A 27,569-nucleotide genomic window follows, 5' to 3' on the forward strand; every position below is an offset into this window, starting at 1 on the left:
GCATTGTCACTAGGAGGGATGTAAAAGACAGTAATACATATTTGGCTATAATTGTTTATTTTGAGGAAAGAAATTAGAAGCTCTGCTGAACTGAATTTTGGCATTGGTATACTATAGGGGTAAATGTGGTAGGTGTTGGGTAATATTAAAGTAATACCACCAACATTCCTCTTTATACGGTCAATACGGATGATATTATAGCCAGGAGGTGTAACTTTGGAGTCGTTTATGATGGGTTTAAGCCAAGTTTCAATTACAATGAGAATGACAGGCTTATGTTGGGTAATCCAGGCATGTAGTTCAGCAGTTTTATTTATTATGCTTCTAACATTTATTGCAGCAAAAATTAGATCACCAGGATTGGGGACTGGCTGTTGTTAGGTTAGAGAAGTGTGTGGGAGAGAATTATGTTTGTGTTCCTTGTGGCAGGTGAAGCCAGACAAACAGACAGATTTGTTAAATAATCACAAAACAACACAGGCATTACATAATGGCTACCTCTACAATGGGACAGATTTTCTTTCCAGAAGAAGCAATCTGACTCACTATGTTCCTTTAAGAAAGAATTAGACAACTGGATGTGCAATTAAAAATTCACCTCCAGTATGACTGATCTACTGCTTCATGAAAAAGGAGATAATGTCCAAAGATGGGTACAGGCAAGGTGTAAATTGCCAAATGTCCCAAATGCCTTGTACATGCTATTATTCTATAAAAATATGGCAATGACCAATGACATGGGTGTGGTATACGGAAGACTTACCCATGGTTGGTGTGGTTTAATCATGAGGGCAAAGCCTGCCTGATTAAACAAAGCCAACCATGGGTAAATCTTTAATATGCCACACCATGGAGTCAGTTATTGCTATTATACAATGACATTCTTTAAGAAAAAAATTACTTACTTTTCTTAAATAATGTCTTTGTATGACGGATCCATGGCGTTCTTCCACTTTCATTGGATGTGCTGCTGTTTTTTTGATGTACTGTGCATGCATATGGGACTTACATTCCCACCCTTATGCAGTACATCAGTACTTTGGAAAGGAAGCAACAGGAAAAGGAAGATCTTCATTGCTTTTTTTTTTTAAAGTTGAAATTTGGACACTTTAGAGGTATGAGAGAGACAGGACAGATAAAATACAAGGAAAATCAGGTAAGTTTCTTTAGTTTTGAACAACATACCTTATTTACCTAGTATTTTCTTTGTGCTGTCTCTCTTTTACCTCTAGACTGCCTGGATTTTTAATTTTATTATTATTATTTTTTTATGCTTAAGAAGACTACAAAAGTTATAGCATATAATAATGGGAAAAAAGTCCGGGCAACTGGAATTTTTTCTATTGGTATATTCTTGATTTACAACGGGTACGCTGGTTGGGCTGACCAATCAGCATGCTTGTTTTTGAATGTTAATGGACAGTCATTGTAAAATAGATTGCCCCTTTGGTATGTGCCTGTCCAAATATATTACAGAACTTGCAAAACCTCAAAGGATTCCTGTCCCCCTCCTAAAAAAATGGGTATGAACATCTTAAGCTGCTCTGTCACTGTAATCTGTTTCCTACAGACTCTTACATAATGGTTGCTGTATGGCTTATAAGCTAACAAAGGACTCAGTCATGTTAAAAATCTTACATATTCAGATGTCTTGTAATATTGAAAATACCTGTTCTATGGATCTACACTAACATTAAAATAATATGGAACTTGTTAGCAGTTTAGATAACTCTCCCAAAGGATCCCCGGTCTATGGAATAGGCTCTCAGTCCATCTTAAACAAAGTAGCTGCATAACCCTACTTAAACCCAACATTGACAAGCAGATGGGGATTCATCAATATATCTCTGGGCTATCTGCACAGACTCTTACATACAGAGGAAAGTAGTATTGTGAATTGTAGTAGCTAAGATCCTAAGCATCTGCTGGATATATTGCTGAGTAAAAGCTACAAATCTCTGAATCTATGTATGATAGTAATCTCCCTACAGCAATATGAACATCTATTATTACACTTGCTCTACTGCAAACAGCCTAATAGGATGACCATACTGACATAATTATGTATTTTGTCCCTTGCTTTCTCCTTCCCAAAATGCACTCATTGTCCATAGCTAATGCTATATTTACCAAAATGTGAACAGAACTTAGTAAGGAATATTTTATAAGACTAAACTTAACACTGAAAGCAGACTTGACATCTAGTAACAACATCCAAGCTATAAAGTAATTTGCTCTTCTTGTCCTTAACAGTTTTGGAGTGATTGTCTGGCCCCAAAATGTGTTGGATCAGTTGGACAGGAAAACAAGAAGGATGATTCATGCTCATCAAATGATTTATAAAAATCAGTGTATACCAAGACTATATATTCCCCATTCTGAAGGCGGCATGGGCCTCCTTGAAATTGATTACATGTATAAATCTGCAATTGTAGGACTACATACATATCTGCTGATCTCACAAGACCCAAACGTAGTGAAAGTTTTAAAACACGAGGAGAATAAGTCTAAGATAACTTCCTTGCTTAGTTTAGCAGAAGCATATCGATGTCAAGCGAGAATGGAACTCAAACCAGAAGTAGATAAAAATCAGGCAGCAACTCAATGTGCCAAAAAACAAAAGAAAGAATATAAGCTGAAGGATCAGATGAGAAGGCAAGAAATGTGGAAAGTGCATAAATATAGTTGTATATATAGAAAACCATTGGAACAACCTCATGTTGATCAGGACTGAACACAGGAATGGTTAAAGAGAGGTGACTTTAAAGCAAAAGATGAAAGGTTAATACTGGTGGCCCAAGATCCATTGAACATGTGGGAGAAACAGACAAATGTAGGTTTTGTAAAACAGAACTGGAAACAGTTGCACATCTTGTTGCTGGTTGTAATATACTAATGGTAGTAGGACTGTATGTTGAAAGAGATAATAATGTGGCAAGACTGTTGCATTGGGTATTGTGCAAACATTATAGTATTGAAATAAGTAAAAAGCACTGTAAATATGATCCACAAAGCATTATAGAAAATTATGAAGTTTATATCACATGGGATCACTCATTACCAGCAGTTCAAAAAAACAGATGCAAGAAAACCAAATATAGTAGCCCATGAAAAGAAGACAATTGTAGCATTGATTACTGAAATTGATACACCTTGTGACTATAGTGTCTTATTTACAGAGAAATGCAAAGTCATAAAATACCATGATTTGCAGGCAGAAATTAGGTGAGTGTGGAAGAAAGATACCCAGACAGTTCCAATAGCAGCAGGAGCAATGGATTTTATAAAAAAATAATTTACAAATTTGTACTTAGATATGTTACCGCTACATGTAACTCTATATGAATTGCAGAAGGAGTCATTACAGGGCAAATTATGGATGATGTAAAGAACACCTCTAACACCAAAGATTCATAGATTCATAGATTCATAGATTAGTACTAGGCTAAATGCCCTTTTGGGCTATTTTATGCTTAGTCAATTACCCCATGTGAGAATCAAACTCTGCACTAATTCCATGAGCTTTAATCATACTTTGACGTAGGAATGGGCTCCATTCCAATCACAGTATTAGAAACCCAAAAGATTTGGAGAAAATAAAAAGACATAAACCAACTCTCTCCTTCAGGTTGTTTTCTTTATTCATTTAGGATGTAAATACTCAGAGTTATTACCTACATTTAGAATGTCTGAACAGAATGTCAGTAACTTCTTCAGTGCCAATCTGGTGTGCTTTGTCATCATCTTTTAAATACACTAGATGCTTCTAAAGCATCAGAGCTCCTTTCTTATAGTATTTAACCACTAAAATAATTATTCATAACATATATTTAGCAGACAAGGATGTGATTTCTTGAAATGTAATCTTTTAACTATATTAGAAATTTACCATCGAGGATTTCAAGTGTGCTCCTTTTTTGTGATTCTTGTCAATTCAGGCCATCGACCAAGATTTAATAGCATAGCCATAGCCATGAACTCACAATTCTGCAGTACTTACCAACCATTTTCCAGAGATTTACTACATCAGCAATGATGTGAAACAGAAAACAGAGAAGGGAAAGAAGGGAATACATATTTTTCATGGCTGTACTTTTCAAAGTGATGAAGGCTCCAGCTGTCCAGACAATGTCACTTTTCATCTGTAGTCCCTCACTCTTCAGCACTTAGTAATAGCCATACTTGTCAAACTGTATACCTCTCAACAATGGCACAGATATGAAAAGAATTTACCAATGCCATAGTGACAAATGTGGGTGCCCACTATTCATTTATGTGGTTAGCAGCTATCTTCTTCTTCTTTCGGCTTATCCTGTCAGGGGTCGCTACAGCAGATCAACTGTTTCCATGTCTTCCTGTCCTCAGCATCTTGCTCTGTGACACCAACCACCTGCATGTCCTCTCTCACCACATCCATAAACCTTATCTTAGGCCTTCCTCTTTTCCTGTTACCTGGCAGCTTCATCCTTAGCATCTTTTTTCCAATATACTCTGCATCCCTCCTCAGCACATGTCCAAACCAACGTAATCTTACCTCTCTGGCTTTGTCCCCAAACCTTCCAACCTGGGCTGACCCTCTGATATACTTATTCCTAATCCTGTCCATCCTCATCACACCCAGTGAAAATCTTAACATCTTCAACTCTGCCACATCAAGCTCTGACTCCTGCCTTTTTGTCAGTGCCACTGTCTCTAACCCATATAACATAGCTGGTCTCACTACCCTCTTGTAGACCTTTCCTTTCACTCTTACTGGTACTCGTCTGTCACAAATCACTCCTGACACTCTTCTCCACCCACTCCATCCTGCCTGTACTCTCTTTTTAACCTCTCTTCCACACTCACCATTACTCTGAATTGTTGATCCCAAGTATTTAAACTCATCCACCTTCGCCACCTCTACTTCCTGCATCCTCACCATTCCTCTATTGTCCCTCTCATTCACACACATATATTCAGTCTTAGTCCTGTTGACCTTCATTCCTCTTCTCTCTAGAGCATATCTCCACCTCTCCAGGGTCTCATCTACCTGTTCCCTGCTCTCACTATAGATCACAATGTCATCTGCAAACATCATAGTCCATGGAGACTCCTGTCTGATCTCGTCTGTCAACCTGTCCATCACCATTACAAATAAGAAAGGGCTCAGAGCTGAGCCTTGATGTAATCCCACCTCCACCTTAAACACATCCGTCACTCCCACTGCAGACCTCACCGCTGTCACACTACCCTCGTACATATCCTGTACCACTCTTACATCTCTCTGACACTCCTGACTTCCTTATGCAATACCACAACTCCTCTCTAGGCACCCTGTCATATGCTTTCTCTAAATCCACAAAGACACAATGCAACTCCTTCTGACATTCTCTGTACTTCTCCATCAACACTCTCAAAGCAAACATCGCATCTGTAGTGCTCTTTCCTGGCATGAAACCATGCTGCTGATCACTAATCATCACCTCCCTTCTTAACCTAGCTTCCACTACTCTTTCCCATAACTTCATGCTGTGACTGATTAATTTAATCCCTCTGTAGTTACTACAGCTCTGCACATCACCCTTATTCTTAAAATCGGTACCAAAACACTTTTTCTCTATTCCTCAGGCATCCTCTCACTTTTCAAGATTTCATTAAACAATCTAGTTAAAAACTCCACTGCCATTTCACCTAAACACCTCCAAGCTTCCACAGGTATGTCATCTGGACCAACAGCCTTTCCGTTCTTCATCCTCTTCATTGCTATCCTTACTTCCTCCTTGCTAATCCTCTGCACTTCATGATTCACTATCCTCACATCATCCAACCTTCTCTCCCTCTCATTCTCTTCATTCATCAGCCCCTCAAAGTACTCTTTCCATCTGCTCAACACACTCTCCTCGCTTGTGAGTATGTTTCCCTCATTATCCTTTGTCACCCTTACCTGCTGCACATCTTTACTAGCTTAGTCCCTCTGTCTAGCCAATCGGTACAGGTCCTTTTCTCCCTCCTTAGTGTCCAACCTTTTATACAACATGTCATACGCCTTATCCTTAGCCTTCACCACCTCTCTCTCTTTGCCATGCACTTCATCTCCTTATATTCTTGTCTACTTTCTTCATCTCTCTGACAATCCCACTTCTTCTTCGCCAACCTCTTTCTCTGTATACTCTCCTGTACTTCTTCATTCCGCCTTCCTCTCTCCAGATGTCACACCAAGCACCTTTCTAGCCATCTCTCTTACTAGCTCAGCTGTAGTTACCCAGCTATTCAGTAACTCTTCATTGCCACCCAGTACCTGTCTTAACTCTTCCCTGAACATCACCTCACAATTACCATTTTTCAATTTCCACCATTTGATCCTTGGTGCTGCCCTCACACTCATCCTCCTCTATAAGAAAGTAAAATCAAGATTAGTAAAATATATTCTATTCCACTGGAACGTGAAAATCAGGACATTTCATATAAGCGAGATGATTTGGAGAATTGTAGTGGCAGTTTTAACATCATAATTTATGGCATTTCAGTGGATCGCAGTGGGACGGGTAATGCTTGAATCATGTTGAACAATCTTTGATGTATTTCTTAATGAAAACATTCAAAGCCCTGACAACATTGTACATGCATACCACTCTCCACGTCTTTGAATTATCACACTTGTCCAAGATCTTTTTATAGTTTCCTGTCACCTGAATTATATCTAAAATGGAGGAGAATCTGTAGAAAGCTTTGACTACTGAGAAAGTTAAACTAGGTCAGAAAATTTTACTGCATTTTGACCTTATATTTTCACTGACATTAGCTGCAGCTTAAAGGGAACTGGTATCATAAATCAATGTAACTATGCTGGACTAAGCAGATCAATATTTTCTATGCAACAAAATTCAATGCACACATAAGGGCTAGGGTGATGATTTGTTTCTCTATTGAGAAGACACATACTCATGCCTGTCAACTTCTTATAGCAAGAGATTTTTCCCAGGGAAAAAAAATCACTGTTCCACAAAAAAAAAAAGTTCAAAGCACAAAATGGGGGGCTGTGCCCTCAAAACCCCCCTACTTAAATATACTAACTCTGAGATCGCACCACAGTAGAGGAAATGGCAAAGTCCCGAAAACGGCCCAGTGATTTTTTTTCCCTGGGAAAAAAAAATCGCTGTTCCATGTCTTCAGGATTTTCTGGTTTGGGTTTTAAAGGGTCGATAAATCAGTGTTCTCTGATTTAATATAGACCCTTATTTAAGCATATTGGAGATGCATGGGGCTGCCCATATTTAAAATGCTCATCTATGTCTCATTTTTGCTGTGAATTTATTTACTTATTTTTGTTTGTTTTTGTTGACTATGAAAGCCTGACTGGGCAGTACCCATTTTCAGTGGAGGCCCAGGGAAAAAAGCTTCACAAAATTACATGAATACATAACTGTTAAAATTTTTACCGTAGAGTTTAGAAATATGTTTACTGATGGCACTTAATGCAAAAATATGCACTGCACTGGCATCCACTAAATTGCAGATGTTTTCAGTAGTAGTTGCAGTGAGCAAAGTGTATGTGCCTACAGCTGTGGGGTAATTTAACTACAAAAGCAATGGCATGATCTAAAATGATTTCCTCTTCTGTTTACCTCATTGCTTTTGAACATTTCATTCATTTATTTTTCCTGGGGCTATTACTTTCTTCATAGTACTTCACTGGTGGTGTGGAGGGTAAGCTCTATCTCTGCCCAAGGGCTGCTTGGGTTTAAAATACTCAGACAGTTAGTGGACATGAGAGTGGACACACATATCACAGAACTGAAGACACAAACGTGTCTTTGCATTGACTTGTGACAAGTGGGGAGAAGTAGGAAGCTGGTAGGAAGTATTTTTAGGGAAAGATTTTTGTAACTATACTTTATCTACTGTTATAATTAAATGCTACCTGCTAGAAAGTACAAGTTTATAAGTTTTCTAATTGATTGTATATATTGGTTGTGAATAGGGCAGAAAAATAATTCATAAGCAAAAAAAAAAAAAAACAAAAAAAAAAAAACAAAACAAAAAAAATAGAGCAATCAAGATATTTTTTGTGAATGTTGTCTTATATGTAACCAATGTACAATAAACTTGAATATTACAAAGGATGAATCACAGTTTGTATAAGTAAGACAAGTGTTACTAAATTTTTAGATCCTCATATTTAGTTGAGGTCTTGGGAGATAAGTATGGATAAAAGTATTTTGGATAAAAATGACATTGAATACTGTAAAAAGATACTCAAGATTATTGTGATAAATTTCTTTAGTACTTGATTAGAGATGACAGTTATATATTCATTAAAATGAAACGGAGGAAAGAGTGCCCAAAGAGACAAGTAAACCAAAAGCAACACAATCCTGGCACTCAACGGAGGTGGAAAATAAATTTCTTTACCACAGTGAAATATGGAACCAACAGCATTATTGCATTCAGCTTCAATAATCCTCCCTCTCTCCACAATATACACTTTATTTTGGTTAATAATGGTAGGGACACTGTGGGCAAGGACCATACTTGTAAGTTCCTTTTTTTCTTTGACTAATAACCTTCTTTCCTTGCTCCAAAAGGTCCTTAAGGTTCCTTCCTTTCTTATAACTAAATTTCAAAGGGGCCTTGAACAATGCTTCCAAATCAGAGTATCCACTAAACGTATCCCAGTGTTCTGTTATAATACCTGTAATAGCTGGTGTGTCCGTACAATATTGTAGGACAACATTCCCCACGGGGTGATTTTCCATATCCTTCCTATTCTTTCCACCTTGTAGTTCTTGGTGTTCTAACTGTGTTGATACCATAACATGGTTCACACCCTGATTGTCCTCCAAATTCAACCCCAGGATAGGACAAAACCTACCTAACCTACCTGACCTTACCTCAGCCACTGTTTGCTCAATAAGGTCGATCGGGTATTGTCTTTCTGTAAACATAGCCTTTAATTTATTAATTTCTATTTCAAGATTTATATCACAAGAGGTCATTCTGGAACAACATATAAACTGCCCCTTTACAATACTCCTTTTTGTGCAAAGGGGTGGGAACTTGAAAAATGTAAATAGGAATTGGAAAATGTCCCTTTCCTATATACCATAGACTTAAAATATTGCTTTTCTGGAAGCTTCTGTAAGGTGATGTCTAGAAAATTCATGTCCCTGTAACTAAAATGATGAGTGAATTATAAAAATTCAGTGGTTTGGTTAAGATAATCAATAAATTCCATCAATAAGGCTTCTGTTCCCATCAAAAAAATACAAATGTCATCTAGGTAACGTTTGTAAAAGTTCCAGTATTGAGCATATTGGGAATTAAACACATATTTTTCTTCCCATATCATAAGTACTATGTTGGCATATGTAGGGACACAACAGTCACCCATAGCCACACCTTGTGTTTGTTTATAAAACTCCCCTTCAAAAAACAAGAAATTATGTTTTAAAACTAGTTCCATAAGCTCCAGGTAGACCAAAAAATCATCCTGTTTCAAATTTCCATATGCATGTAATGCTTCCTCAAACCACTCTAAACCAATTCGATGGGGTATCACATTGAATAGGTCCTGTATATCCAGCACAACAAATATAATGTTGTCTCTATGTATTTCTTTCTTAATATTTCTCAGGAAATCCTAAGAATTTAGTTATAAGAAACGAAGGAACCTTAAAGACATTTTGGAGAAAGAAAAGAAGGTTATTAGTCAAATAAAGAAAGGAACTGCAAAGTGTGGTTCTTGCCCACAGTGTCCCTACATTATTAACCAAAATAAAGTGTATATTATGGAGACAGGGAGGATTATTGAAGCTGCATGCAATAAAGCTGTTGGTTCCACATTTCGCTGTGGTGAAGAAATTTATTTTCCACCTCCTTTGAGTGCCAGAATCGTGTTGCTTTTAGTTATATATTCATTGTTATCACAGAAGAAGAGTCGTTGCCTACATGAGTAAGGTTATGCTAAAAATATTTCAGGATATATATCTTATGGTAGTACCCGAATATGCTAAAGTCTGCATAGCCACAACAAAACAGAGGAAATGGATGACTTATTAAAAAGATCTCCTGTTAATGGAATACCCTAGACAGTACAGTAAATGCCAAATGTAGACTTAGGATCTGAATTTGCTGAGCTTAACAGATATAATTTATAGGATACATAATTATGATATAATTTGTAGGAAATATGGCTACTAAATGAGCAGATATGAAGTAATCAATATACAAATTTTACTTTATAATTTGATAAAGAAGTGGATAAGGATGTAATTATCTGCGTTCCCTTTAGTGCCATTATAAGCATACTGGGTGTTTTGATGCTAAATCTCAATACCCATGGTGGGTTGGGTTCATTATCTAATTCTTTAAACTGTTTAGTAACTCAAGGGGTGGAAAATAAAATGCAGAGAATTAACTTGTGAAGCAGGTAACTCTGGAGTGTCTGAAGGGAATTCTGATTCAGTCTTGAATTCTTTTGTTCAAGTACTAGTTTTCAGGGACAGCAAAATTGGGGTTATTCAAGATCCAAGCACTACAACCATGAAGTACTGAGACTGCCGTGAGAAAATGTGTTTAAAAGCTCTGGTCAGATGATCAACTTCCATCTAAGAATCCTGTCCTAATGCTCAAAAATAAATCTCAAAAATAAAAGAAAAAGGAGGAAAGCTTGGGGGTGTACGAAATGAGTTGACAACTATACAGTTTTAACAAATGCATGAGAGGTTGGAAACCTGAGTGAATGAGAAACTGACTTAACTCCTAATAGTATTAACTCATTAGAGACCCCAGTGGATGATGACATCTTAGTTATTGTAGACTGCATACTACTGGGGCATAAATGTATTATACCAAGAACTGACAGATGCACAGTCACCTTAAATTGCTTGAGAGGTAGCTGTATGAAGAATATTATACCAGCCATACATAAACTTTGTTATGGCTTGATCATTATACTGTTTAGAAACAATGACAAGGTCAAAACAGACTGTGGAAACATTTACTAGTTAAGATAAAACTATTTTAGAAATTAATAAAAGTTACAGCTTTCTGTTACCCTTTCTGATATTCCACCTTCAAAAGGCCTAGGCTATGTAAAAAATTATGAAGCTAGTTTAATGCAGAATGCAGTAAGAAGGCTATTCCCTAACCTGTGTGTGTGAGCATCTCTTTATGTGGGAACAACAAACAGGATGCTCTCACTGGGCAGGATTCCGGAAAGTTTGCGGAACTTGGCACATTACACCAATATCAGTGGAAAAGTTGTGGATAACCATGTAATATGCAAATTTGCCACAGTAAACTTAATATATTTCAGCAGATAACAGAGTATTGCAGTAGTAATGGCGCACTGTATATCTGTCGCAGCTACTTCATAAGGCATGAAAAATCACTGTCAAAGTGTGATATACAGCAACAAAGTTACAGAAAAAAATCTCATAATCTAAGCAGTTTGACATTCATAAATATAACTCTATAACAGAATCTCTGCAGTAAGATTCAGGCAACTACAGAATATGTATGTAATTCTATTATTAAAATAGGCTAGCTATCACCTATTAATTCTGATGGAATCTATAAAGTTTATAATAAAAAAATAAAGGGGGTGGACAATCATAGCCACATTGCCACAACTAGGAAATAGGAAGATAGAAAACAGACATGGGTTATGGGTGAAGAAGGGGGCCACACAAGAGGTTTGTTGGTATAGGAAAATCTGAGAGACAGTCAGAGGAGCATAGACAATGTCTTATTTTTATTTTGGTGGGAATAGGTTGCATTTTTATTTTTTAAGAACAGAAGGAAAGATAAAGATATGGAAAGAGGAGGAGAAGATCATCACATCAGGTATACCCATATAACAAATATTGTAACACATGAAAGACAAAGGTTGGAAATAAACAGTAAGGACAAATAAGTTACATAGATGGCACATTGCACAACATGGGCAATGGAAAGTTGTCAAACATGGTAGGGATGCATATCAGCCATGGTGAAATACAGAAATACATATATAGCCATGCACTATCACATTATGACATGTTGCAAACTGTGTTGCAGTCATACCTGGATGTGTCCGGCCAATGGTACATGTGTATTGTAGGGTAATAAATAAGGATCACAGTACACATTGGATAAATAAACAAGTATCAAAAGTAGTCCGGCAGCAGTGCAAGTGTAAGCCAGGCAACATCACAGCTGAGCAAACGCAGATCTTGAAATGTCAGATAATGCCAGCAGAGAACAGAACAGAACCTCTAACCATGCACATGAAAGACAAACAGCCAAGCACAGTACCAAACAGCAGTACTAGAGCAAAGCAGTAAACTGGCTGCTACCTACACAAGTAGGTATACAGAGCCCAAACAGATGTGTAACAGAATGCATATGTCACACATATGCCATGTCAAAGGCAACACATAGGGGTAGGCATATATGTATGAGCTTTAGTGGCATAACCTTAAATTAGATGAAAGCAATGCAATGCACAGACACACACCAATGACATGTAAGAATAATATATACTCACAAATCTATCAGTACTGCTATATAAAAGATATCAGGTTGCGCACATGAATGTCAGCAATGTACACTGGTTAAAATGTAACACACAGGTATAGCAAAAACAAGAATGTATTGCAAGTAGCCAGCAACTATATATATTAGTGGCCATAGAGCTGGCACACATTAACCTTGCAACCAAACTAATACATGACAATGGACAAGAATTCCAACAAAGGCAAACATATCTCAAGATATATTACATACTTACAAAAGTGGAATAGAGGTGGATAACATGAGCACGCATCAAGGAAGACAACAGTAAAGCAGGACAACAAGGTAAGATTGCACATTGCAAATACATGTGTACACCTTATAGGGTGCTGTTGAAGTCAACCCAAAATACATTGAGGCAAAAGACAAATGCATTTCACATGGGCAGACTGCATTGCTGACATCAACAGAAATGGCCATGTAAAATCACACAAACACATACACACACACACACACACACACACACACACACACACACACACACACACACACACACACACACTACCTTGCAATAATATAACACCAGTGGGCATATGTGAGCAAGCTAAGAATTGGTGTGACATATACATATACTGTCATGCCAATGTAAAACAACATGCAGAATAAACACCTGCGGTTATATGTCATGGCTTCTGTTCATTATTGAGCAGAGGCCAGTCCTGTGAGTAACAACATTGCAGCACATTAACATTAAGTAAGTGACTGCTCACATTTCAATGGTACTACTGTGTTTCACTATGCATTAGAATATGTGCAGAGACACGTACATAAATCATTGAGTATATATACGATTTGCCAAAAGGTGTGAATTTATGCGAATATCAAATGGATGTGAAAATGTAACATGGACCAAAGATGGGATACTGTACTGTTACTGAATAAATTATCATTACTATGGTGTATACATGAATGTTACATTGGCAGTCTATGCATTCAATAAAGTAGGATTGCCCATATGTGTGAGATACATTTATATGACCCATCATGGCAACAACATTGCCAACACATGCCACACAACATGACATCATGCCAGCGGGACAGCATGACAACTGTCATCCAAAGCACATGGGCAAGGACATGTCCTTCTGTTGTACATGCTTGATATGGAAATACACAAATAATACCCATATGACTATGGTAATGCTGGACTATGGGCAGTGGCAGCTATTGACTTCAAATCAAAGGGGGGCTGCAGGAGACAGCAGAATGGGATGGGGTGTGGTCAACTAGAAAGGGGCAGGGCTATACTCAAAACCACAACAACTGGAACTTTAATTAAATACGGCTGCCCTGGGTGCCGAACTGTCATAACAAATGTCCGATCAAGACAAAATTAAGTGTAGAAGAAAAAAATATTTCAGTGCATTGGCTACATGACAGCTTATTTAATATCTAGATGGAAACAAAAAGGTTGTGAGGCATGAAAAAATAAATTACTTTTTAAATACATTACTGGAATGCCAGTCAAAATCAAGTATATATAAAAAAACAAGCAGCACTCAACTCAAACCACTTCTTGCACTGCAGTTCTAATTATAATGTATATTCAGCTTTATAAAAGTACCAAGTAACATGCTGAAAGTAGCAATCTCTGTGATACCCTCACTTGTAAAAATGTTTCTTATCCAAAAAAGACCTGTTGCCTGACAACTATCTACTTGTTTCATGGGGAAAACATGATCAAAGTAAAAAATGAACAGCAAACAAGAAACAAGCTCAAGATAAATTGCTTAAAGGATTACTGCATAGGTTATGGACCACACATGATAGATTGGCATTCTGTTTAGTTTATTGGTAAAGCCTGCAAAGATAACTGCAAGTCTCCAACAAATGTAATGAGCTTCTGAAAATACTGTAATACTGTCCTTTATTACAAATACTTGTCATATGCATTTCAATACCTAAGGTTTATATGTTATCTAGTTGTGTAAATATTCTCTGCATGGCAACAACAAAAAGGCTTTCAGTGTTGGTAATTCTTTAACAGTATGCTTATTAAAGCTTATTTGCATCTTACAATCTCAGACAAACTTATCTGGTGGTCATTAAAGCATTGCTACTTAAACACAGAGCAACAGTCACTACAACAACATGCATTTTCTAAATAATAAGAAGCATAAATCAACAGCATAAAAATATGACAGAAAACCAGAACATTCTGCAAAATCAAGGACAGATGAAAAGCCACTGTTGTACTTGTGTCTACCTTGGATGGGGGAATACGCTGCACAATTCCTCTTGTATAACTGCTCCTTGCCTTTCTTGGACACATGCAGAGTCACTACATGGGGGAGTAGGGTGCAACTAGTATGTCATAATTTGAAATGTCTCTGGCTGACGGTGATGGCTCTGACACATTTGTCCTCAAACTCAGAGCAAGAAATCTGGACAAAGCCATACGTAGAAGTGGGACAAAGGCCCAAAAAAGGACAATTTTTAAATATTGCTCTTATAAACTTAGAAAGATAATAGAAGAGTAGTAGGTTTTGCATTAGTATGAATTTTTCCAAGGGTATGAAATCTGAAACTCAAATGTTTCATTATTTTCTAACTTCAATCTTTAATGATTTGCAACTAATTTACCAGAAAACCACAATTTTATGAAAAACGGACCAAAAATTTGATGCAAAAATATAAAATTGTCAGACAATACAGCTGGGAACCTGTCAAAGAAGGGACACTTTTTTAATATTAACACTGTTAACTTGGGCAGCTGACAAAATAAAAAAAATCTACATGCATTTCTGAAATAAATTTAATTTATAACTCTGATCATTACAGTTATTTATAATTGTAAACCCTCCATGTTTTCTTCCAAAATTGCCATTTTGCGGAGGGATCATTAGGAGGAGAGCAACATTTTGAGCCAAAATTGGGGACAGTTGAGAGGTTTGGATATTCTTAATTCTATAAAGCAATTTATTTGCACATACCTCTCAACCTCTTAATGCAGGAAATCTGGACATGGCCAAATATATTGGGGGAACATACAAACACTACTAAAAATTCCTCTTGTATAAACTTAGACAGTTGATAGAATAACAGGTTTTGCTTTAGCATGCATTTTTCTGAAGGTTATGAAGGCTGTGTCATTATTATTATTTAGTGATGTCATTCCTAAATGATTTGCCAGAAAAATCACAAATGTTATGAAGAACAAACCAAAAATAAGAAGCAAAAATGTATTCAGTCTGCAAAAATCTGGACAGTTAAGAGGTATAGTTCAGCTGCGTCTGTCTTTGAGTTTGCCACCCTTCCCCCTCACAAACTCATGGTCAAATAGAGCCTCCCCCTGCAGCCATTCCAATGTCCCAGTACTTGGCTATTTTGCCCCATTTACCATAAACACTGCAATGTGCATATTGCTTTACTTCTGTGCTGATTTGGATTTCATTTGAAAGTTTTATTTTACATTTTACAGCACAAACGCTAATAGACAATCTGCTAAACAAAGCAATGCAGTTTCACAATGAAAATACTTAGCATTAAAACTTCTCTGCCCTTGAAACTCACATTCATTGAAACAGCATTGAAATCCACATTCAAAGGAAATATATTTTGCCAGTGGCAGATAAAGATTAACTTTGGGCCGTTATCAAATCATAGGCCCCTTTGCACACGAAACATACATGTGTTCTTTGATACACCTTCCTGACTGAATTAAATAACATTCCTTGTATAATACAGTACAGTTGTTAGAGGGCATTTTAATTATTGTTTTGAACATTTTTCCAGTAAACAATGAAACAAAATGCATGCACCAATAATGACAAAACTACCCAATTCAGAACATTTCCATCATAAAAGTCTACTCAAAGTTCTACAGTCCACCAATATCAGTAAATATGCACAATCTCTGAAGAAGTCAAAGTCATCTAAATAATTCCACATTAAAGAGATCTGTAACCAGTGAAGAGGTTGCTGCTAGAAAACAACTTTATATTTCATTGTTTCATCTACAAATAAAGTACCTGTTGCCCTTGAGGAGTAAATTGCCTATGTTAAATTAAAAAAAAAGATAAGCTAGTAATATTGCAATAAGGGATGGATGGCAAACTGATAACAGGTTCATAATTACTAGGTATCTTCACCAAAAAGGACTGCAGCATCCACCCCCTTTATAACACAGTACAATATCAGCAATGCATCTACATACTGTGAGAATAGAACCCACAGCCTTCTGCATCAAAACCAAGTACACTACCTGCTGTGCTAATAACAATGCAAGCAGACTCATGATAAGCAGCAATAAACGTCTCTTCCCTGCAGCTCTCAGCTCCTTGTAAAATCTACTAGACACTCAGCTGTATCTCTCAACTTTGCAGCACAAGAAATCTGGAAAAAGCCAACATTTATTGGGGGGGGTGGCAAAAGCCCACAAACCAGGGACACATTATAAACATTGCTTGTTTAATCTTGAAAAATTGCTAGACTAAAATACAGTGTTACTACCATACATTTCATTGGCATGTCTTGAACCCAGGACCTCTTGCAAAATACTCAAAGTAACATGCCACTAAGCCAAATCAGGTGTTTTCTTAAAGAGAGGAAAACTGAAACTTAAATGGCTACTATTTAGTGAAGTCAGTTCTCACCATAGCTGTCAACCTCTTAGCACAACACACCTAAACAAAGACAATAATGGGGATATACAGCTCCCAAACATATTCAGTGAATTCAGTTCTCACCATAGTTCTCAACCTTACCACACAAAACCTGGACAAAGGCAATAATGAGGGTATACAATCCCAAAAATAGGGACACATTTCAAATATTCATTATATAAACTTAGAAAATTGGTAGAATAAAAGGTTTTGTGTTACCATGTAGCTTCTGAAGAATATGATGTCTGAAATTCAAATGTATGTCATTTATTTATGTAACATTTGTTAACCAGGAAAGTCTGACTTGGAACAAAAGGCAATTTTCAGCAGAGGCCCAGGGAGAAACACTCCATACACATGTCTTTGTAACATGGGAGGACACCAGAGCACCCAGAGGAAACCCATACAAACATAGGGAGGACATGCAGACTCCACACAGAAGGCACCCAAGTCAAGAATCAAACAAGAGAATCTCTAGCTGTAAGGCAACAATGCTATCACTGCACCACTACACCATCAACTATTCATTGAATTACATCCATTCCAGAAACCACAGATTTTATGAGGAACAGAAGAAAAATACGGGGCAAAAGTCTGCAGAATTGTTACAGATGGTGGTGGATAGGGAATTCAGGCTTTTGCTACCTACACCTAAGGTGCAGGGTTCAAACCTGTGGTATTCTCTACCCACCACCAGATATGAACTGGGCCATTTCACACACACACACACACACACACACACACATGCACACACACACACACACACACACACACACACACACACACACACACACACACACACACACACACACACACACACACACACACACACACACACACACACACCTTCTGCAGTAAATCCATCTCTGTACCTGCACTCAGTAAATCCATAGCATCTCCATACCTGCACTCAGTAAATCCATAGCTTTCTGCTGTTTCCACTTTCTCTGCAGTAAATCCATAGCTTTCTTACAAATCCATCCATACCAGCTTCAGCTTTCTCCTGTGTTTGTGCTGGAATGCACACTTCTGGTTTCTTGGCTTGTTCCAAGACTGCTGACTCTGCAGTCTGATCCCCTTCCAGTCTATATGGTGCTAACTGCATAGACTTCTGGGGAATCCGCAATCTGCTTCCTGAATCCGGACTGGAAATGCAGCAGTCTGGATTCACTTTGTATGGAGGATTCCTAGGACTGTACCATTGTGGTTCACAGCTGGGGGGCTGCAGTCCAATATCACGAGCCACCACTGACTATGGGCAACATTTTGTTTGTGAGTTTCTGTCAGTAATGCAAATGTTAACTTTGGAATTGTTGCAGAAGTAGTTGCATGTTAACTGCCAACATTCATGGACAGCTGAATGCTGAAGGAAAATCAAACATGTTAATGTGTATCATGCACACGTTGAAACATAATGTTAAATGTCACACGATATCTGCATTGTATGTTTGGACCTGTAACACATAAGCATAGGAGCAAAATGGTATGCATGCAAAAACGTACATATACAGACCAATCACTAAAATGGAAAACACCTTGTTGGCAGCATTACACAAGTGGATCACACAGACAATACTTATGGAGCTGAAGGACCACTCCGATGGGGATGAACATCACAAATGTTCTCCCTCATTATACAGATTAAAACCCATGCACCATTACAACTGAAAATCAGGTTAAGAATATAGTTCTACTTTAACTTCTATTTTATTTAAAATAAAATAAGTACATAAATAATACAGAAATAAGTAAACATATTTTTATTTAACACAATTACTTACCTTAGCCTACCACTTGTTTGAATGTGTGAGCCCCTCTTCCTTAATCCCTCCCCGTTTCACTACATAACAGAAATTACTAATAGCCCTATAGAAACCAGCAATTCATAACTTCTGGTGCTTTCAGACCCAGTCGGCATCCCTCTTTCTTTATCTGGTATGTTATTTTTAACTAATATAGCTGTTTAAACTATCTATGTCTCAGTATCTGGTCTACTCAGTAATCAACAATACAGTGAATGTTTACACAGTTGGTTTTACTGTATGTAACGGTGTTTATGTGTAACTTGAGCCATTAAACATAAGGGATTTATGTGTCTCTGTGTTGAACTGCACTAGGAATGTGTAGCACGTGTGCTTGAAACGCCAACGTTGTATGCTGTTTCACTTTGTTTCGTTTCTCTTCTATCTGAATTGGTCAACTGTTTTTAGTGTGTTTGTAAGGATATTCACTCCTGAAGAATCCTAGATCAATAGTTGTTGCTAATATGTAAAACAGTTTGTTGTTGACTAAAAAGCAACACTTCACTGCTGTTTGGATAGTTTGCTTTTCAGCAGAAAGCGCAACTCCATTTAAATCACACTGGTAGACTCCTCTAGGGATATCAGCTGCTGCATGTGGAGTCATTACCTGTTTTTATACATAGCATGTAGATTAAGTACAGTCTAATAGTTTTAACTATTGTACAGCTATTTCTGGACCTATAGTAAGATCCAACTGTAACTTAGACTGATATTATTCGCATTAATGTTATGCTGTATAAAGAAGCTAACCTACTACCTATAGCACCTCGGAGCTGTTTTTCTCAAAGCGGAGTGCATGTTAAGCCTGCTTGTCTGGTGGTCATAACCTTATGCCTGAATGTGTCTCACTCTGATTGTATGTTTATTTCTAGAAAGCTTCCCCTCTAAATAATAAATAAGGAATCTTCACCCAGAAAGAAGAAACTCTGAACTCTGTGCCCACAGACCACCTACCTGGGGACTGATCCACCTTACTTAAGATTAAGACCTGAAAATTGTATTTAAGTTATACATACTGTATTTTTGTGCCCTGGGTCTAAAGGCACCTCTAGTTTGTACCCCATAGCTTTCTGACTCCCTCTAAATAACTAAAACCCAAGGAACTGCCCTAGCATTTTAGAATGCTAATACTTAACCCAATTTAATCTCTTGCACATAGTATTTTTCCTAGGTTCTCCCTCACTATACAGTTTAAAACCCATGCACCATTACAACTGAAAATCAGGTTAAGAATATAGTTCTACTTTAACCTCTATTTTATTTAAAATAAAATAAGTACATAAATAATACAGAAATAATTAAACATATTTTTATTTAACAGTTACTTACCTTAGCCTACCACTTGGTTGAATGTGTGAGCCCCTCTTCCTTAATCCCTACCCGTTTCACTACGTAACAGAAGTTACTAATAGCCCTATAGAAACCGGCAATTCATAACTTCTGGTGCTTTCAGACCCAGTCGGCGTCCCTCTTTCTTCATCTGGTATGTTATTTTTAACTAATATAGCTGTTTAAACTATCTATGTCTGAGTATCTGGTCTACTCAGTAATTAACAATACAGTGAATGTTTACACAGTTGGCTTTACTGTATGTAACGGTGTTTATGTACAACTTGAGCCGTTAAACATAAGGGATTTATGTGTCACTGTGTTGAACTGCACTAGGAATGTGTAGCACGTGTGCTAGAAATGCCGACATTGTATGCTGTTTCACTTTGTTTCGTTTGTCTTCTATCTGAATTGGTCAACTGTTTTTAGTGTGTTTGTAAGGATATTCACTCCTGAAGAATCCTAGATCAATAGTTGTTGCTAATATGTAAAACAGTTTGTTGTTGACTAAAAAGCAGCACTTCACTGCTGTTTGGATAGTTCGCTTTTCAGCAGAAAGCACAACTCCATTTAAATCATGCTGGTAAACTCCACTATGGATATAAGCTGCTGCATGTGGGGTCATTACCTGTTTTTACACATAGTATGTAGATTAAGTACAGTCTAATAGTTTTAACTATTTTACAGATATTTCTGGACCCATAGTAAGATCCAACTGTAACTTAGACTGATATTATTCGCATTAATGTTAAGCTGTATAAAGAAGCTAACCTATTACCTATAGCACCTCCGAGTTGTTTTTCTCAAAGCGGAGTGCATGTTAAGCCTGCTTGTCTGGTGGTCATAACCTTATGCCTGAATTTGTCTCACTCTGATTGTATGCTTATTTCTAGGAAGCTTCCCCTCTAAATAATAAATAAGGAATCTTCACCCAGAAAGAAGAAACTCTGAACTCTGTGCCCACAGACCACCTACCTGGGGACTGATCCACCTTGCTTAAGGTTAAGACCTGAAAATTGTATTTAAGTTATACATACTGTATTTTTGTGCCCTGGGTCTAAAGGCACCTCTAATTTGTACCCCATAGCTTTCTGACTCCTTCTAAATAACTAAAACCCAAGGAACTGCCCTAGCATTTTAGAATGCTAATACTTAACCCAATTTAATCTCTTGCACATAGTATTTTTCCTAGGTTCTCCCTCACTATACAGTTTAAAACCCATGCACCATTACAACTGAAAATCAGGTTAAGAATATAGTTCTACTTTAACCTCTATTTTATTTAAAATAAAATAAGTACATAAATAATACAGAAATAATTAAACATATTTTTATTTAAGACAATTACTTACCTTAGCCTACCACTTGTTTGAATGTGTGAGCCCTGCTCCACTCACCCTCACTGCGTTCGGGCTCACTCCGCACCTCTCCCTGCCCCCCAATTTTCACCTGCCCCCAGTACCCCTACATTTATAGGTACTTAGCCACACCCCTATTACTACAACCTATCAACTTTTCCTTCTTTACTCCATCCCTCTTGACCTTACTCCCTATTAGCTTTCAACTATCACTACCTCTCCACCCACCTTACTTTCTTTTATACTTATCCAATCTTCTTCTGTTCTCTTATTTTACAATAGTTAACCACCTAACTACTCACTGCCATAATGTTACACTCCTCCTTACTACCCATCCTTCTTGTAACCTATGTCCTTACTTTGTATGAAAACCAACAGCTCACCAGGTATCAGTTCCCTGTAGGACACACTATTCCCCTAGTTAAAAAAATACCCATCTTCAATTATACATTAAACCAGGGCACCAAACCAGAACACAATTTATCATCATTCTCACTCCTATAGCATAATAACCCCCAGCACATCAGTACTAAATCCAAATTATACAACAAACTTTTAAACAAACTCAAGAGGCTCATTGCTGAGTACAGACTTAGCCTTATACTCAGTGGAGACATACACCCTAACCCAGGCCCAACTACCCCCAACTCACCTTCTAACTGTGACTTAAACCACAAGAACATAATCAGTAGACCAATTAACTCCCTCTTGGTATGTCATCTTAATATTAGGAGTATTAACAAAAAAGTACATGAACTGCATGCCCTCCTAGCTGTCTATTCCCCTGAGATACTATGTCTGTCTGAGACTTGGCTAAAACCTTCCACTACCGACAATGAAATTCTACCACCTGGGTACAATCTACACAGACTGGATCGGGCTTCTAGGAAGGGGGGGGGGTAGCTGTTTTCTATAAATCTGAGCTGAATGTGACCACAGAAGTAATTCAACCACCTCAGATCAATAACTCTGAAATACTAGCTACCAAATTTCAACTCAAAAAAAATAAAAGCATTAACATTATTTGCATGTACATTTCCCCAGGTAACAATGTAGCCACACTTGAAGACACTCTTCACTGGCTATCCTCTCACTATCCCCAAGAAACCCTAGTCCTGGGAGACTTTAATATTGACTGGGGTTCCTATTCCTCAAAACCCCCCTCCACCCACATCAACCTCCATGCATTTACTCAAACCATAGCCACCCCTACCAGATTAGGCAAACACACCCAAAAAGAAAGTATACTGGACTGGATACTTGTAAATAGTAACCCCCAAATGTACACTGCAGGTACCCTCCCCAATGATCTAAGTGATCACCTTCTCACTTACATAGTTAAACAAAAAGCCATTATCCTACAACAACCCTTGCTCAGGAAAATTAGAAGCAAAAGGGACCCTGACCCTGACAAATTTCAACTGGAACTTAACTCTTGCAACTGGTCTAAACTAAAGCATCTCCCTTTAGAGGAGGCTGTCACCTATTTTAACAATACATTTCTTGAAGTTCGAGACTCCCATGCTCCTGCCCGCCTAAAGCGAACAAAAGGTAAAAATGTACCTTGGCTTTCTAAAGAATCACGACTAAAAATAACCTGTAGAAATAAACTCTGGGCTACCTGGCGCCTTATCAAAGACCCCCATGATCATAATAAATACAGGCGTGCTAGGAATGAAACTAAAAGATTTGTCTTACAAAATTAAAAACATTACTGTTATAGGTTACAGATGGCTAATCAGAACAATCCTCAAAAGTTCTGGGCTGGGCTCAACAAGTTACTTTATCCTGGTAAAACATCTACACTTAGCCCCGCTGCCACCGCTAATAAACCCCCAGAAGAGGTCGCAGATAGTTTCAATCATTTCTTTACTGAAACTATTCAAGCTCTTGCCACCCAACTACCTCCTAGTTCCCCTGACTCTAATACCACTACCTCTAATATCCAAAACTTGTTCAGCTTTAAGCCTGTGTCAACTTCTTTTATCCGCAGTCTGATCAAAAAACTAAAACCCACCACACTCTCTGCTGACAAACTCCCAGCTGAATACCTGCAAATGTCAGCAAATGCCATTGCCTATCCAATCTCTATTCTAATCAATCGCACCATATCAGAAGCCAAAATACCTATCATCTGGAAAACGTCCTATGTTATTCCCTTACGTAAAGGAGGTTCCTCTACTGATTACTCAAATTATAGGCCCATAGCCATACTCTCTCCACTTGCTAAGATTATGGAGAAATGTATACATAAACAATTCATGCAACACCTAATCCAGAATCACCTTATGGCTGATACCCAGCACGGCTTTTGCCCACATCATAGTACTACCACAGCCCTATTGTCTTTCACTAACACCATTAACAATAACCACAACAATAATCAAACTTCCTCTGCCCACTTCTTGGATCTTTCCAAGGCATTTGATATGGTTGATCACCAACTTATGATTAATACCCTGCAAACCCTCTGCCTAGATCCTAAAGCCCTTCTTTGGTTTACATCCTATCTTAATAACAGCCAACAGGCTGTCCTCCGGCAGAATAAGTTCTCTAATCTATTATTAAACACTCTTGGAGTACCACAAGGGTCCATATTAGGACCACTACTGTCTTCCATCTTTATTAATGACCTGCCTACTATTATACCAAATATCAGCTGTATCCAATACGCTGATGACTCCACTCTGATCTGCTCAGCTCTATCTCCCACTGATTTAAAGACTGATACCCAGTCTACATTCACTACCATAGAAAACTGGCTCTCCAAGCGTCATCTACTACTTAATCCCAAAAAAACTAAAATGCTCATATTCCCACCATCCCAAAGGTCTGTACCCTTCTCCTTCACCATAAATGCAAAAGACGGGACAGTCATCTCTCCCGACCCCAATACAAAATTACTGGGTGTCATTATAGACAATAACTTAAAATTTGACCACCATGTAAATCAAACAATCAAGAACATCAATAAAAAACTTGGGTCACTTTATAGAATCAAAGCCTTCCTCACCCCTCCAGCTAAAATAGCCATTGCTCGCTCCCACCTACTTTCAACACTCCTATATGCCTCCCCCCTTCTCGCCAAAATAAATAAATATGAACTTAATATACTAACAACCTGCCAGGTTTGCTACAGGCCTGCCATTCAGAACCCACCACTGCATCAACCTCAAACAGCTTGGATGGCTGGAATTTCCTAATCTAATCCAGTACAATCTGCTGATAATGGCTAACAAAATCCTCTACAACCCAGATAATACTCCAGCCCTTAAAAATTCTATCCTCCCCCACAATAACGCGCGACTGCTCCGCTCATCTAATAAGCTACAAATCCAGACAATTAAAATTAACAATGCAGCTGGCATGGCCCTATTTGCAAACTCGGTAGGTAGAATCTGGAACATACTTCCAGCTGGCATGACCATGCTCTCCACTCTATGCCAATTTATAGCCACAATTAAAAAACATCTGGCATTAAATTGTCTATGCCACTGTGACAAGCCTGGCTAAGCCATCAACATGAATGTAATTTACTTATCTAATAGCTATTGTTAATTTCTCCTGACTATAATCAGGATAATTTCTATCCTGTAAACCTGTCTAGTCAATGCTTAACTATGTACTTTTGGAAATAACCTACATGTAAATTTGTACTATTTAGTCTGAATGCATTTTCTATCTGCATTTTTATTTTATCTGCATTTTTATTTTATACTATTTTTTATTTCCTTCATTTTGTGTTGGTACTTGTATATGTTTGGAGCTTATCTCCCGGGCCTCTGCTGTAAATGGACTTTGATCCAGTCGGACTATCCCAGTCAACAAATGTAAAATAAAAAAATAAATAAAATAAAAATAAATAAATAAATAAAATGTTCTCTCTGGCTTTCTCCGTGAATGAGTCATGCATAGCCTATGCCAAGTCCTGAAAGAAATTCCCCATTATGTCTCTCATCTGTACAAAACACATCTGTCACCACCTCCCGGATCTGCTCACAATAATTGTCTTGCTGCTCTTCCTGGTGTCTTCTCCTGCTGGGTACAGCTTCTTCCTCATCATCTTCATCTTCATCATGGTTGTTGTCATCGGAGGACTCCAGCAGTAGCCTGGCAAGTACTTGTTGCTGATGTCTGATGAGTGATCATCAAAAGGTCCCATGCTCTATCAAGATGAATCACAACACAGGACAAGAATTACATGTGCATAATTGATACTACTTGTCTGTATAACATACCCACTGTGACACAGTGAACAGAGAGAAAACAGTTGTCATGAAACCTTACAATATGTTATGACCATAGTTAACTGTAACAACCATCTGCAATGTGTATCAGTAATCAAAACCATAACAATGAAAAACAAATGTCTATCAGGCCTCACAATCCTACGAAAAATCATAGCTGACAGTAAACTGAAACTGATGAGCACATATCCAGTCTAAGAGACATTAAGTAACATCCCGCTGAGATGAGTTCTGCATATCAGAATATGAGAATGAAGGTATATTAGCATACATTGAAAGTCTCATTTAAAACACAATTCCAGATGAAATGGCACAGACATTATTAAGTAGCACAATAATAATTAACAGATCTGCTGCTAGTGGATGGCTTTTCATGCACACAACACATTCCCTGTGTCCCATTATCTATACTTATGGACAGTCTCAATAACAAATTGTGTCAGGGGACACTGTACCCATCACACAAATGTGATTGGCTTACTCAAGGCCATGCAATGGCATGAATAACAGAGCTTACCAGTGGAAATCATGACATTACTTGAACAGTTGTTTATCAGCCAGCATTAAGCATGACAAGCATATGCAAAGCCAGCACACTTAACATATCCTGACATTTGAAGTGAAGTATGCCCTGACACTGCTCCATGCAACATTAACATAACTCTAATGTGCAAAACAATACTTGGAAAATGACAACATAGCAGTAGTATTGGGACTTGTATTGTTTAATACTCATGTATGCCTTAGTAAATTGTGCAGTGTCTGAGTGTCTGACAGAATATCAGTATTTACAGTTTTTTTTCCTTTGCATCTGTTCCCTGTGCAGTATTGTTTGTATCTGAATGTCAGATGTATTCCATATGTCTGTACATGTAATGAGTCATATGAACAGCCACCAACTGACATTGTTATAATGAATACAGAGTGAGATGACAATACCGTGGATAATATAAAAGCCATATGACAAACAGCTGAGCCAGGCAACATGGTTACTGGCTGACCACACGTCAGTTTAAGGAATACAACACAACAAAATAGCCATAATGTTCAATCTAAAATATAGTGACAGCCTATGACACATAAGAATCTAGTATATGTTGTACAAACATCATTGTTTGTTTACAAATATATGCATGACCCACATACATTTATTAGCAATTACTACCCTGCAAAATGCAAACATCCTGTTACTGCTGGCTGATTATGAACTGATGCAAAGAAATGCCCCAACACAGGCTACAAGTATGCTTTATCAAACTCTTAACAGCTGTTGTAGGCATATACAATACCAGTGATGAAGCAAACACCTGCCCCACAGTCTGACGATGACAGTGTAAACACTGATACAGCCATTCAGTATGTGAATAGACAGGCTATGCACAACAGGTCAGTCAGTGAAAACCACAGCCACACATAGAAGTGTGACGACATATGCATTATAAACAGCAAGCAAAGCACTGTAAACTTATATTGGGAAAAGTTAATCTCAAAATCAGTGTGACAGTTACACATAGCTGTCTGTTATTTAGGTTGTGGCCCACATTTCAAAAACTATTTTCAGAAAATTTGCTGCTAAAAGATATCTAAACATATCTTGTTAAATCAAACTTGTAAGCACAGGTAGCACAGGTATAGTGTGAGATTGCACTTACCTTATTGATGCATGATGGGTATTTCTGCATTATAAGTAATATA

Source organism: Protopterus annectens, chromosome 10.part0 (genome assembly GCF_019279795.1).
Source record: "Protopterus annectens isolate FY-2018-M chromosome 10.part0, PAN1.0, whole genome shotgun sequence".
NCBI lineage: Eukaryota > Metazoa > Chordata > Ceratodontiformes > Protopteridae > Protopterus > Protopterus annectens.